Source organism: Scardinius erythrophthalmus, assembly GCF_964197995.2.
Source record: "Scardinius erythrophthalmus genome assembly, chromosome: 16".
In the NCBI taxonomy this organism is placed as follows: domain Eukaryota; kingdom Metazoa; phylum Chordata; class Actinopteri; order Cypriniformes; family Leuciscidae; genus Scardinius; species Scardinius erythrophthalmus.
In genome coordinates, this window is record NC_138236.1 from 12,636,147 (window position 1) to 12,649,139 (window position 12,993).

Here is a 12,993-nt window from a genome sequence, read left to right on the forward strand (position 1 = left end):
GGGCTCCAGGCACCAGAAAGCAGAGCACTGGCCACGCTGCAGGAATGATCTCACTTCAAAGGTGACCATAAATCAAACAGTTGTGCCCCCGCCATCCGCTCCACCATCCCCCAAAATCCCTTCTGTCATTCTCAAAACGAGGGGGCTGGTAGAGAGGCATTACCTCATAGACTCTGGGTTCAGGCTTCTGCACTCATTGGCTGCCTGTAAGGGCCGTGACCGTTGTTTAATTTGCTGGTTCCTCGATTATCAAACTACTCAATTCAGTTGCAATAAAAACTAATGTTAAAATGTGAAATATGTGGCTGTGTCCGTTCATTGGCATCCTTGGTCTGAATCTCAGATGTACCGAAATCAGGTCAAGAGACAAAATAATGTCGCAGAGTCCCAAGGTGGGTAAGGCATTTGTGGGTAACCTCCTGTCACTCTCTTCTGCAGTGCCCATGGTGCCTCTGGTTAGTTGCTGGATCAATGCTAGGTTAACTTGGCAAAGGTTAAATAGTCACACTATAGTATTGATTGCATGTACTTTGTACGATGCATTAGCTATTCCTTAACTTTAGATGAACTAGGGCTAAAATTAGCACGATAATTAGCGTAGCATACTTTAAAATGCCAATTCAGCTATAACCACACAGATATTCTATAGTGTGGCATCAATTTCTGCTGAGTTGTCATGTCATAAGGATGTTTTAGGCCATGAAGTAAGTACTGTAATACTCTACATTGATTGCTTATGCGATTTTAAGTCTGATGGGGCAAGTTGGAAAAAAATAAATTTCTTTGACTTTGCAGAGGATAAGAAGGGCAATTCATCATGGTCTTATCTCACTGTGTCACGTGGGACTCTCTTTATCATGCATCCATGCAAAAACACCATTTGTCTTCAGTGCCTTGTTCGTTGCAAGTGATAAAATGTATGGTTGTTTCTTGAGTGGAAAAAAAACGTACGCATGGATAGTATGGTGAATGCAGATAAGACGGTATAATTATGCAGATATCAAATCAGAAGGCCTCATCTAAGTGTCTATCAAACTTGGGCACCTCCCTCTAAAACCTCTCTTACTATACACCGCTTTCTGCCATGATGTTTCCAACCTCATTAAACCCCACAACCCTTTATAATCTCCATCTGTTCCACTTACTAAAACAAACCTGGTTGATTTACTTGACAAAGTGAGTTCCACTGTGCAGTTGTGCATTTTTTAGGCAAAGTGGAGCAACTCACCACAGATAAATGAATATGCAGACAGCCAAACAGACCCAAAGCCAGACGTAAAGACATCGGTCTTAGGTGGCGAGTGGCGCCAGGTTCTGCACATGGCTTTCTGAAAATCTCATCATAGATCATCCAAATATATAGATTTTGTCATGACAGCTGCATATTAATAGGAAAGACTGCAGTTTTTTGGGCTGAGCTAGCAGCCTAGTTCAAAGTCAAGGCATCTTGTTTTAATAGGATTGATTTATTCCTTCACATATAGCATAATGTACATTGTTAAATATCAGTACACATTCCCAATCTTCTGTTTATTTTTTTTCTCTTTTCATAATCAAAATCAGTATACGATTATGAAAAAAGGCTTTTAAGATTAACATTCAGCACTTGGATATTTTCAGCGTGAGGCAATGGCTTTTAGTGTCAGCACTCCTGCACTTGAGAATCTGGCTCTTGTTTTGTGTAATTATGCATTTCATCCATTTTCCTGCACTGGTTCGCTATCCCTCTGTCTCTTGTATATAAAAGAACGGCAACTTCATGCCATGGGGAGAAACACAATGTTATTGTTTCCATTGAAGAACCCCTCATTCCAATTCAAGTCAATTTAATTCCTCTCTAACTCCTCCTAAGACCTACTATTTGGGAAAATTCATAATACAGGACAGCTTTAACTTCTTTTCTTGAGAGACATTATTAGTCATGTCATAAAGTTTATGTGGTTTACTGTATGACTTGAATGTTCTGGAAAAATGCCAATCGTCTCTAGACAAGAGATGCAGAACTATTTAAATATGTTCCTACACTCTCTTAAAAAATTTCCGAAGCTATAAGGGAACGTCTTTAATGCAATCAGTATGACAGGATGTGACATAATGCAATAAAACTGGATTGTTCCCATTATAATCAACCCAGCTGTCAACACACAAGAGTCAAAACGATGCACACATGCAGTGTAGACAGCGCTATAGATTATAATGGGAGCGATCACGTTTTGACACCATTGGAACCTCTGTCAAAATATGACAATGGTTGAGAAGTGTGTTTAAAATGTAATTCATGGCTTGGTAGACTTCATGTGCTAAACGTCAACAGAAAACAAGTCATCGAAGCATTCAAAGCGGCTCTGTGTTTGTATCCTCAAGGTTTTGCTCAAGGCAGCCTTGTCAACAAGTGTCTTTGCTTTCCCACTCCTCTGCTCTTATCCAGGCCCTCTGCACTAAATCATCTTCATCTTTATATCCACTATAGCCGACATCCTTTTATAGACACAACACGGACACTTTCTCCCATTTATGGGCTTCTGTGAAGTGCCGAGCCATGGTCAGCGAAAGACTTTTGAGGTGTTCCCTCAAAGAAAGCGACAGCTACCTCCGCTCTCCCTACTGCTCCATGGAACATTGTAAAAAAAAAAAAAAATCTCCTCAAAACCTCAAGGGTTGTCACGCTACCAAAACTGGTGGCTACCAATACCAATTTCATAATTCTCTATACCAATTTCGATACCACAGCAGAAATAAATGTATATACGGGGCTGTTGAATACTTGATTCTGACTGGTTGATGAACGTTTATATGTACAAATATTTTTTTGGAGTAGTCCTACCAACGCAACGTCATTGCCAATGTAGATATTTTGGAAAATGAAAGAAAGCCTTGGGACACACAAATCAGATCTGAACAATAATGAGTCCATCATTAGATTCCAATCGGATACACAAATAGTTGGATTTGAACTGACAGGGTGAATGTAGTCTTTGTCCAGCATGTTCTCTTAAGACAAACTGAATGTGTTTACATTCATACATATAAGTGCATTTGACCAGTCACACAAGCATCTGCATTGCACTACCAGATTTCTTCATGATGCAAATATCTTGCAGCTGTTTACTTTAGACGGAAACACTCTTGCACAGCTGTGCACCACATAAACATCTGTATAAATCGGAGTGTAAGGAGACTAAAAATTTCAGAAGCGATCCCAGTGAGCATTGTTTTTATGCATTCCACTGCAGTGTGCTCTGTAGGTCAAGCAAGGGTGAGCAGGTTCATGGTGTTCCATAAAAGATTATGACAGCTTGTATGCTGTCGAAGTCAAGGTTTGTTTAGAAACCCAAAAGCAACCGAAATTAGTCATTCATCCCCACATACAAACACAAAACAGATGCGCAAACACCGAATGGAAACACTTGAGTCAGATTTCCTCTCATCAGAAATGATGTCACAGCCATTTGCTCTCATCTCTTACAGATGTGGAGGCTAATTAAGCATTGGGAAGTGATCAGCACTTACAATCCTGACTTGGCACCCTATAATGTGCTTAAATGTGTCTGCTTACACATGTGGATTTGAGCATGTGTTCGCATGGGGAGATCCCGAGCTTTATTAAGATTAGCCCTGTACAAAAACAGGAACTGCGGTGGGATATTGCACATGTAAGATGTAATGATTCATTTAGCATATTGATCCTTTTAAATGGCTTCTTGGATAATGAATGGCTCCTCTTGATGATTCCAGGCCCAGTAAAAAGCTAAACAGCTGGGCCGCTGACTCTGATTAGCAACCAGTGGTTTCAAATCTAAACATTTGTTTTAATTTTTTCCTACACTAGCATACTATTCTCTTCATGCTTCCATGCTGTTAGCATTGAAGATTCAGCATATATTTTACTGGATCACATTGACCCTACTTGACAAATTACAGCTCAAGTGCTGTTTGTAACTGAGCATGTGTGAGAGACATTGTGACAGTGAAAGCATTTTACAGTGCTATGTGGAGCAATTATCTTCCTTGTTTAATGGAACATACAGTAGTATACGTCATGTCAAATTGAAAAAGCAATTTATACTTTTTAAGCTTGAAGCAGAAATCTAAATACATAACACTATACCTTCTTTAACTTTTTAATATAAAGAGTTTGTGTTGTACACTTTTTTTTTACTGCAGCTCTCTCTGTGACCTCTGAATTTTCTTGTTGTTTTCTTCTTTCTTCATATATATAAAACTGATGTCACTGATAATGGTTCTCCGTGCAGAGTGCAAAGACCTTACTAATTTCATCAAGATGGAAAGGTGGCACAACGGACGGAACATTAAAAAAAAAAAGTTTCATTTACCAGCAAGAATGAATCAAGTCAAAATAATCAGCCTGCAGGACAGATGTTTGAACCGTAAGTTTCCAGCATGTGGTGAGTCACCAACCAATGTAGCAAAAACTCCCAGCTATGAAGATGATGAATTGTATCAAACCATGTATCTCACTATTTATAATGTGCCATTATTGCTCAAGATATGCTTTTTATTAGTGTGTTGCATTGGCAATATATCATAATCTGTAAACAATGTTATACATTTTTTAAGATATCCTGTTTTATTTGTATTTTTTATGAAATTATGGTTAATTATTTAATTTTTATTTTTGTGTTTATTGAAAAAAAAAAAAAAAACCTTTAAAAAAAATTCACAAAATTTTTTATGAATACATTGTGATTTCTATAGCAGTGCACCATGGCTTTGGTTTTCCACCATCCCTCAACTACAGGTTTTATTTGCACTGGATACAGATTTTACAGGAAACTCTCTGCAGTTACACATATTTCACTCTCATTCTGATAGTATGTCACAGTAGGTTTGGTTTGCCAGTTATAGCTTAGAGAATGCCAACCAGACACGTTTTATGTGACTGTTACAAGTACAGACCAGTGTTTACATTCCAATGGGGGTATTCATTGTCAGGTTCAATGCATCTCTCTGACAGATTTGGGAACATTTCCACATGGGAGTTGGTGATATGTGTACGAGAAGAGGGGTGAAAACCCAACCCTGTGACGGGATAGTGTATGCCTCTTACAGCCCGCACCAGGTGACTGGATTCCTAGATCTGTACGGAGATTAGGTGCGTCAAAGGTGACTCAGGGACTGTGTCTGGGTGACAAAAGAGTGTGGATGGATAGATTGCACAGTAACATCTACTAGTTGTGATACAGTTGGTTTAACAGACATAATAAGCATGTCCATTAGAAAAACTGCAATTGCTTAATCCATGTAACCAACAGATGTTTACTGACGCAAGCCATGAATCCAGACACATGCCATGTGGCATTGCCTAATCACACTCCTAAGATCTGATTCAGCAAGTTTTGAATGACTGGTATGGATGAGAATTATAAGGACTTCCAGATTCCAGTACTGGTTCCATCAATGATTCTTTTAGGATCTTTCTGGTGGAAAAACATCATTTTCAAATGATGAGATAATTTAGGTAATGAATGTAAAACAATTATTAAAAATGATGTTTACAAAGACTTTGTGCAGTCTTTTTTTAGAAGCGTAGAAGTGAATTATAATAGAATTGAACAATTGGAATTAACTATATAAAATAGCAATACTAAGATAAAAATGTGGCAACATACTTCAGTCATTACATTTCTTTTATGAAACACTTCACATTGTTGGTTACTGCACTGATTTGGTCTCTCAAGCCTTAAAGGAATAGTTCACCCAAAAAAGAAAATTTGCTGTTGTTTTACTCTTCCTCAGGCCATCCAAGATGTAGGTGACTTTCTTTCTTCAACAGAACACTAACATGATTTTAGATAAACCTATAGTCCTTGGTGATTCATAAAATGCAAGTCAATGGTTGCCATCACTTTGAGAGTCAAAAAATTTAAACAGGTAACACAAAATGAATACCCGTGGCTACGGTCCTATGAAGCGGAACGATCAGTCTTTGCAAGATATACTGAACATATTACCAGGCAAACAAGAGTCTGGAACTCAAGCTTTCTATCGCATGATGATGTCTGTCCATCAGTGTTCTACTAAAGAAAGAAAGTCACCTACATTTTAGCCTGAGGGCGAGTAATTTAAAAGCACATTTTCATTCTTTGCCAAACTATTCCTTTAAGTTTAACAAAACACAGTAGGTAAACTGTTTGTATTTAATTTGCTAAAAAAAAAAAAAATAGTGCCGAGAGAAATTGCCATTCGTTCGGGAATCGGACTAGACTAGTTGCATATATATAGTTTTGATTCACTAAAACAAAGATGCTCAGCACAATCAGTGTTGTCTGATTTCCGTACAAATGACACTGTATGTTCTGCACTATTGATTTATTAATGGTATTGCTGCACCACTGAATAGTGCAAGAAACGTGTTCCATCTGCATTGGTGGAAGAATGCATATGCGAGAACCATTATCGGAATGGGCTCAACTGGTCAAATCTTGACCTCTTGGTGCTTACAGTGACACAGAGCAGCATATTGGAGCAAACTATGAGTGTTGTAGAGAAATGACCGGAAGAAAGACAGACAAAAGGGTTTAAAACAAGTGGCTCAGAGCAACACACTAAGCGTCAATGAAGGACAATAAGGCTTGCGAGAGGAAGAGAGGGGAAAGGTAAATAAACAGTACAAGCGAGCCGACATAGCACACCGCACACAGCAGCGGGTCGCATCTCTTGGGGCCCAGGCTGTGAGGATCTGATTTCATCCATTCATTCTCCCTAGTCTGGGAGGAAACCACCATCTCACTGGATCACAGATGCACCTGGAGTCCTCCGCAGGAAACCAGCACTGACTTCCTTTGATTCAAAGTCAACCCCCCCCCCCACCCCCACCCCCAAACAACCAGTCATATGTCCCCCATGAGCTGTTTGAACTGAAATGTGGCAGAAGAACAAAACAAGTAATAAAAACTCAGTGAGTGTTTTAGCGCAATTTTCTCACGTCATGGGATCACAACACTAAGAGATAATCTGAAATCCAGTAAAAAGTCTGAATCCAGGGATAATAATTGAGATTTTCACACAGCGAGTTTGTGATATATATGGGATGGTCCCAGAGTCAACACACTAACTCATGATGATGTAAAGAAGGCATGTGTTATTCTTTCAAGACAATTAAATTCACATTGTTTCCTCTGGCACTCTTATTAGAGATGAATTAAAGGGTTCATTGTCTCTTGCTTTGAGTTATCTTGTACATTTGGTTACAGAGCTGCTCTATTGACAAACAGATGTTCAAGTCCAATGGATTTGCATGTGGATGGTCTCATAAATGTTAATGGCTTGGACACACTTGCTCACTCTTTTGTATGCTGTTAAGTCTTATGAATGGACAACTACATTCAGTGTTTGTAGTGACCAAGCAAATAGCATGGTATACCACACTACTTTTTCGAAGGCTGCTGTATATAGTAGCCTATGTGTAGTAAGCACAGTATGACATTTTTGTATACTACAATTGCCAAGTAAGCGGTTTTCAATGGAGCTTACTATATGGAATACTGCATCCCAAAATGCATTGCACTCAGTCCTATCCCTGATGAACAACAGCCCATGCATAAGGCAGTGTCTCCAAAGAATGTGGCCATGATCAAGACTGCAGTCACATCAGTGAAAAAAACAAACAAATGCATTTTCAATCTCCTTCAGTTTCTGACGGGTCTGAATATTCCAGACACCAAGAAATTCACTTCTGAGATGACAACATCACATTTTATGGACTTTTTGGACTTTATGGACCTTACATACTACTAAAGGGTGCAGGGATTTCGGAACCACAAAAAAAAAAAAAAAAAAAAAAAAACTCATAAAAATAACAAGACTGAAGTTTGTTGGCACAACAGGACACTTCAAAAACCATGGTTCTTATAAGAGGAAGCCCTGTTGTGGTTAGCACAAATGAAATACGGCCCAACTTAAGAATTTTGTTCTTCACAAGCCACTTTTGATGAAGCAATTTTTCCATGTATAGAATATGGTGAACAGGGAGATGTTGCAGTAAATAAACTTTAAAATATGTAAGAATACACACACACACACACACACACACACACACACACACACACACACACACACACACACACACACACACACACACACATATGTATGTGTGTAAAGACGTCTCTAACACTCGTTTGAATGTTGAAAACAGTCGTGAAGTATAGTATTTTTGTGTAAACCATGATACACTTTTTTCAGGATTCTTTGATGAATAAAAAGGTCAAAAGAACAGCATTTATTTAAAATTGATTTTTTTTTGTAACAACACAAACATCTTTAGTGTCAGTTTTGATCAATAAATGAGTCCTTGCTGAATAAAAGTATTAATTAAATAAAAACATTAACAAAAAAAATTCTTAAATTAAATCTTACTCTTTCTGAAACTTTTAAAAGATATTAAAATATTTAAAAAATAATAATTGAATTGATTACATAATAAGCTTGTGGCATGTTAATGAAAGGGATGGAACTTAAGTTTCAAAGGGATGATTTTGTTCCTCCACAAGCGCCTCTGAGCCTCTTGGAATAATGAATGGGAATGGAATGGCGGAGGGCTGGCGGCAGACACTATGGGAATCTGGCTCTGAGGTAAGCAGTTTCAAAGGCTTCTTAATGCACCAAAATGCACAGTGATGCACCTCAAAGATCTCTACTCTGCTTTTTTTCTCACGCACACACAAACGTGCATGTCAGCACATGCCATGCCACACTTAAAGTGTGTCCAGCTCTTTAAGAAACACTTTAAAAGTTAAAAACTCAATGACCTGCAAGGTCTACTACAGGATGCCAGTCACAGCAGCAGGGCTTGAAAATAGAAAAGAAAGAGGAAATGAGTAGAGAACTCAGATTTGTTCTTCCTGCAAATTTCCCTGACCTATTCAGTGCAGTATTTGCCCTGTTGTCTGTCTTGTCAAGACCTTTCCAGAGTCAGAAAGCATTGCTTAAACAAAAAATCTCTGCCAAAGGAGTTTAGTCATCAGCGGATCTGATATATCAAGAGAGGACCCACCCATTGATAGATAAAATATTTCCACTCACCTTTTTTCAATTACTCAAGGTGTGTCTTTATGAATCACATCATTTACAATTACTGATATGTGTAACCCATTTCCTGTTTTATGTTTAACTCAAGGGTACATTCTATAAACACTGCACAGATTATGAAATAGTATAAATATTATCAATCTCAATGGGTGTATATATTATTACCTCACCGAACAGGGCAAAAAAAGTGAGCTGTAACTTGCAACAGGGACCTTATGAGCAGTTTCTCAGACTGTTCACTACGCCTTGGAATGCAACATGTTCTGGGATGAGGTGTGTTCAAAGATGAGCGATCAAGTTCCAACCTGGATCTGCTTTTGACAAAACTCAGGAATATGTCAAGCCCCCCACGGCATGCATGCCTGTTTTTCTAATGGTTATCCGCATGCGTACATTTAATGCCAATGAAGACATGAGGTTTGGCTGTCAGAAAACTTAACAAATAACTGTCATGTTGTGACACGTGTCCCAGATTCCTCTGAGAATTGCAAGTGTGTAGACTAGAGAACAAAAAGTTCACCACAGGCATGTCATTAAACTCTGACTTTTAACTCTGAGAGTTAAAGATGACATTGAAAGGGCTTGCATTTAATAAAATAGTCTATTTTCTCTCACTCACTCAAGAATGAATGGTCTTTTTGGTACTGCTGGTACAGCACTTATTGTATTTTACACTAAAGCTCAAAATAAGTAAGGTTTCAAAAGGTCATATAGGTGTTAAAAGTTAGTAAAAAAAAAAAAAAAGATTTTAATCTACTGAGGTAGATCAATACACTTTCTAACACGTCTCCAGGATACTCTACCATAACCTGGATGAATGAAAACATTCATAGGCGAACAATTCATCGATTTTTACCCGCTGGGTTTGAATGAAAAACGGGTTGATAATCATTAGCTCTGTGTCACGTGAGTTTCTAATTTCACATGACAGTAAAGAAAGAAAAGAAAAAGTGAGCTTACCCTGTCAAAACTCTTTCAGTACTCTGTCTGTCCGTGTTGAGTGCGCTGGGGTCAGTTTGGTTGGCCTGTTTAATAGATCTGTAGTCCTGTTGCTCCTCACGGGTGTGAAGAAGTGTTCCGCTCTCTCTCAAAGCACCGAATGAAAGAATGCTCGCGCTCAACTCTTCCATGCGCTACTATAGAGGAAGTTGAGTGAGTCACAAGCTCCCGCCCCAGTGGATGAAAACGGTCTTCCTTCTTTCCTGAAGGAAGTTCCATTAAATTATCTTTAAATTGAGGCAGTTTGCATTGTTATCTGTCTGGCTTGTTGTTTGTCGGTAGCTTAGGACGCAAGAGAGCGTCTGTCTGTAATAATGGAAGTAGCACAATATTTACCTGTTACTTAACACCAACATCTGAGGAGGATGAATCGTCATGACAATGAACAACTTTTTTCTCTCCGTAGCCGTAAGGGGGATGGAGCATATTTTAGACCAGGTTAATTAAACAGAGCTGAAATTATTTGTTTTGTCAAAACCAGACTAACCATTAGAATAGAGAACAGGTAGGCTATGTTTTTTAAAAGGTAAAAAAGTCTCGTTCGACGGATCTCTTCCTGTGTAGATGCAATGCTATAGTTGTTTAATGCTATCAAACATATGGGCAAATCTTCAACGTTTAGCTTTACCTCAATGAGTTGATTTTTAATTTATTTTTTTATAATGGTCACATTGAAACTGTCTTGGAAACTTTCATCAATGGAAACTTTTCAACTGTCTTGGAAAGTTCATCATTTATTTACTTTTCAAATGGGTAGATTTTATTTTCACCATATGAAAATCCTTGATAAAAGGAGAATTATGACATATTTAAAAGAGTAATTATTTATTACAATCTATATGATATTCATTATGTGAAAATGATCTATAGCATTTTTATAGGCTATGCTATGATGTGATTAATGTGGTGGAAAAATTATGAAACAAGCTATAGAAATAACTTTCACAGAATGCTGTTGAGAACATTACTGTGTTAATAATAAAATCAGTTGTGATGGAAATAAGAAAAGTGGAGGAAATGTTAATGATTTTCTGAAATAATGACCGTAAAAAAAACTGGAGTGAGCTACTTGTGCAAAATAATTGAAAACACTTTTGTCACACTCCACAGTAATGGATGAACAAATTATTGCTACGTGATATTTACAAGAGTTTGCTATGGAAAAACGTCAGGCACTTAAATGTTATTGCATAACAAAGAGGTAAATGTTGCTTTGATATCCGTTTTCATGTATTCATATTTGTAATGTAATACTTGGATGAAGATACAAAATAAAGAACCTCTTGCAAGATTAAAGAAAGCGCCTTTGTCCTTGTAATAATTCAGGCAACCGCAGAAAACACTGAGCAATTGTTGTAAATGAAATTATGAAATTTGTGTTTAGCCATATCAGAGATTATATTACTGAAACCCTAAATTAGTTATCTTTGAGTTGACTTATTTGCTAACAATAAATAGACTCAGCGATTGCCTCAGAAAGGTGTTTAGTTACTCTCTTGTATAATCTTACCAAAGAGTTCATGTGCAATTAATATTCATTAAATTACACCAGTGGCAAGACAGTTTTTCTCTTAAACACGTTACAATGTCTGATCCTCTGCCTCAGAACTATAATGCCATTAAGGTTTTATTGCCACTCTTTAATGGTTTAAAAGAAAAGTTTATCAAATTATTCCAAATTAAATCAAGTATAAATTGTGAAATGCCTTCATACCCTTCATTATAAAAAGTCCTCTTATCCCTGAAAAAAGGAGACAGTTGTGTCCTTGTCTTTAGATTTCTCTCATGTGTTTAGGACCTTCAAATCTTTTATATTGACATTTTGTACTGCCAGCTCAAACTGGATATTGTAAATAGTGGGATGTTTATTGTCCCATATCCACACTTTACAGGGCTTTGTGGTCGAATTTTGAGAGTGAGAACCAAACATTCAAGAGAACCCTCTTCCTGGAAGGATCTAGTATTCAGATGAGTTGTTAACATCCTTGGTAAAACCTGAAATTATAAGTTTTAAATCTCTTAAATGGTTTCCTATGTTTCAAGGAATACTCCTCCAAAACATTCCCCGCTGTCACAGAACATGGAGTAAAACATAAATTTCTCAAGATTTCCCAAAATCCAGACTACCCACCATATACAAATGGAATCAAGCAAACAACTTCTATTAATTGAACATGACCTGAAAATGCAGATGAAATCTGAGTTATATACTACAATAATGTAATTCACATGAGAGCTCCTCTTAATTTATATTAGCGTAATCTCACCGTCTGTGTATAGAAACCTTACATTGGTTAGGAGAGACATTCCAAGGTCTTGAGCTCAGCTACTGGCCAGTAACCTTATGTCATTTGTGTGATTTTTAAAGGCCTATATTAAAAACCAAACAGTAATATATCTGTCAAGCAAGGACATTCCAGAAACTCAGAGCTATCATAAACCTATAACCCCTCGTCCTGCCCATTTGACATTCTGCCCTCTCTTAAACACAGGTTTGAATACTAGTTGTTCCCTAAAGATTGTTGTTTTTGTTGAGAAACATATAGGCCTATAATCCAATTAAAATGCATGGGGAAATGCTTTAAATCTCATGTTTTAGTTTTACATGCTATACTGTGGTTCAGTTTCTGTAGGAAAAGTCTGTTGGGTCACTTGGTTTTATATGTCTTGCATAAAGAAGTTGAAAGCCCACAAACCATGGGTCAATCAAGGCTATGACATCATATGGAAAAAGTGACCCCATGAAGGGTTTCATTCTCAACGAAAAAATCTGCATGTTATGTGCATCTCACACATTCAATTTGTTTTCAGTCATGAAAGAGAAAATAAAGGACAAAATGTCATATGAGGTAATATAGAATGTGTTTGTAGTTATTCCACAGTAAAAATTATGACTTCAGTGTTCCATGAGGTTCTTCATAATGAAACTTGTGCATTTCATTTTGT

General features: G+C 37.5%; 1 protein-coding gene across 1 annotated transcript in view; it reads right to left on the reverse strand.

Moving 5' to 3' along the window:
- fhl3a (four and a half LIM domains 3a) overlaps positions 1 to 10,207 on the reverse strand; it is a 41,480-nt gene extending 31,273 nt beyond the window's left edge. Inside the window, exon 1 of the mRNA XM_081388219.1 lies at positions 10,009 to 10,207. The gene's annotated coding sequence lies outside the window, so the exon portion shown is untranslated. The remainder of the gene's footprint in view (positions 1 to 10,008) is intronic.
- Between the last annotated feature and the right edge of the window lie 2,786 nt (positions 10,208 to 12,993).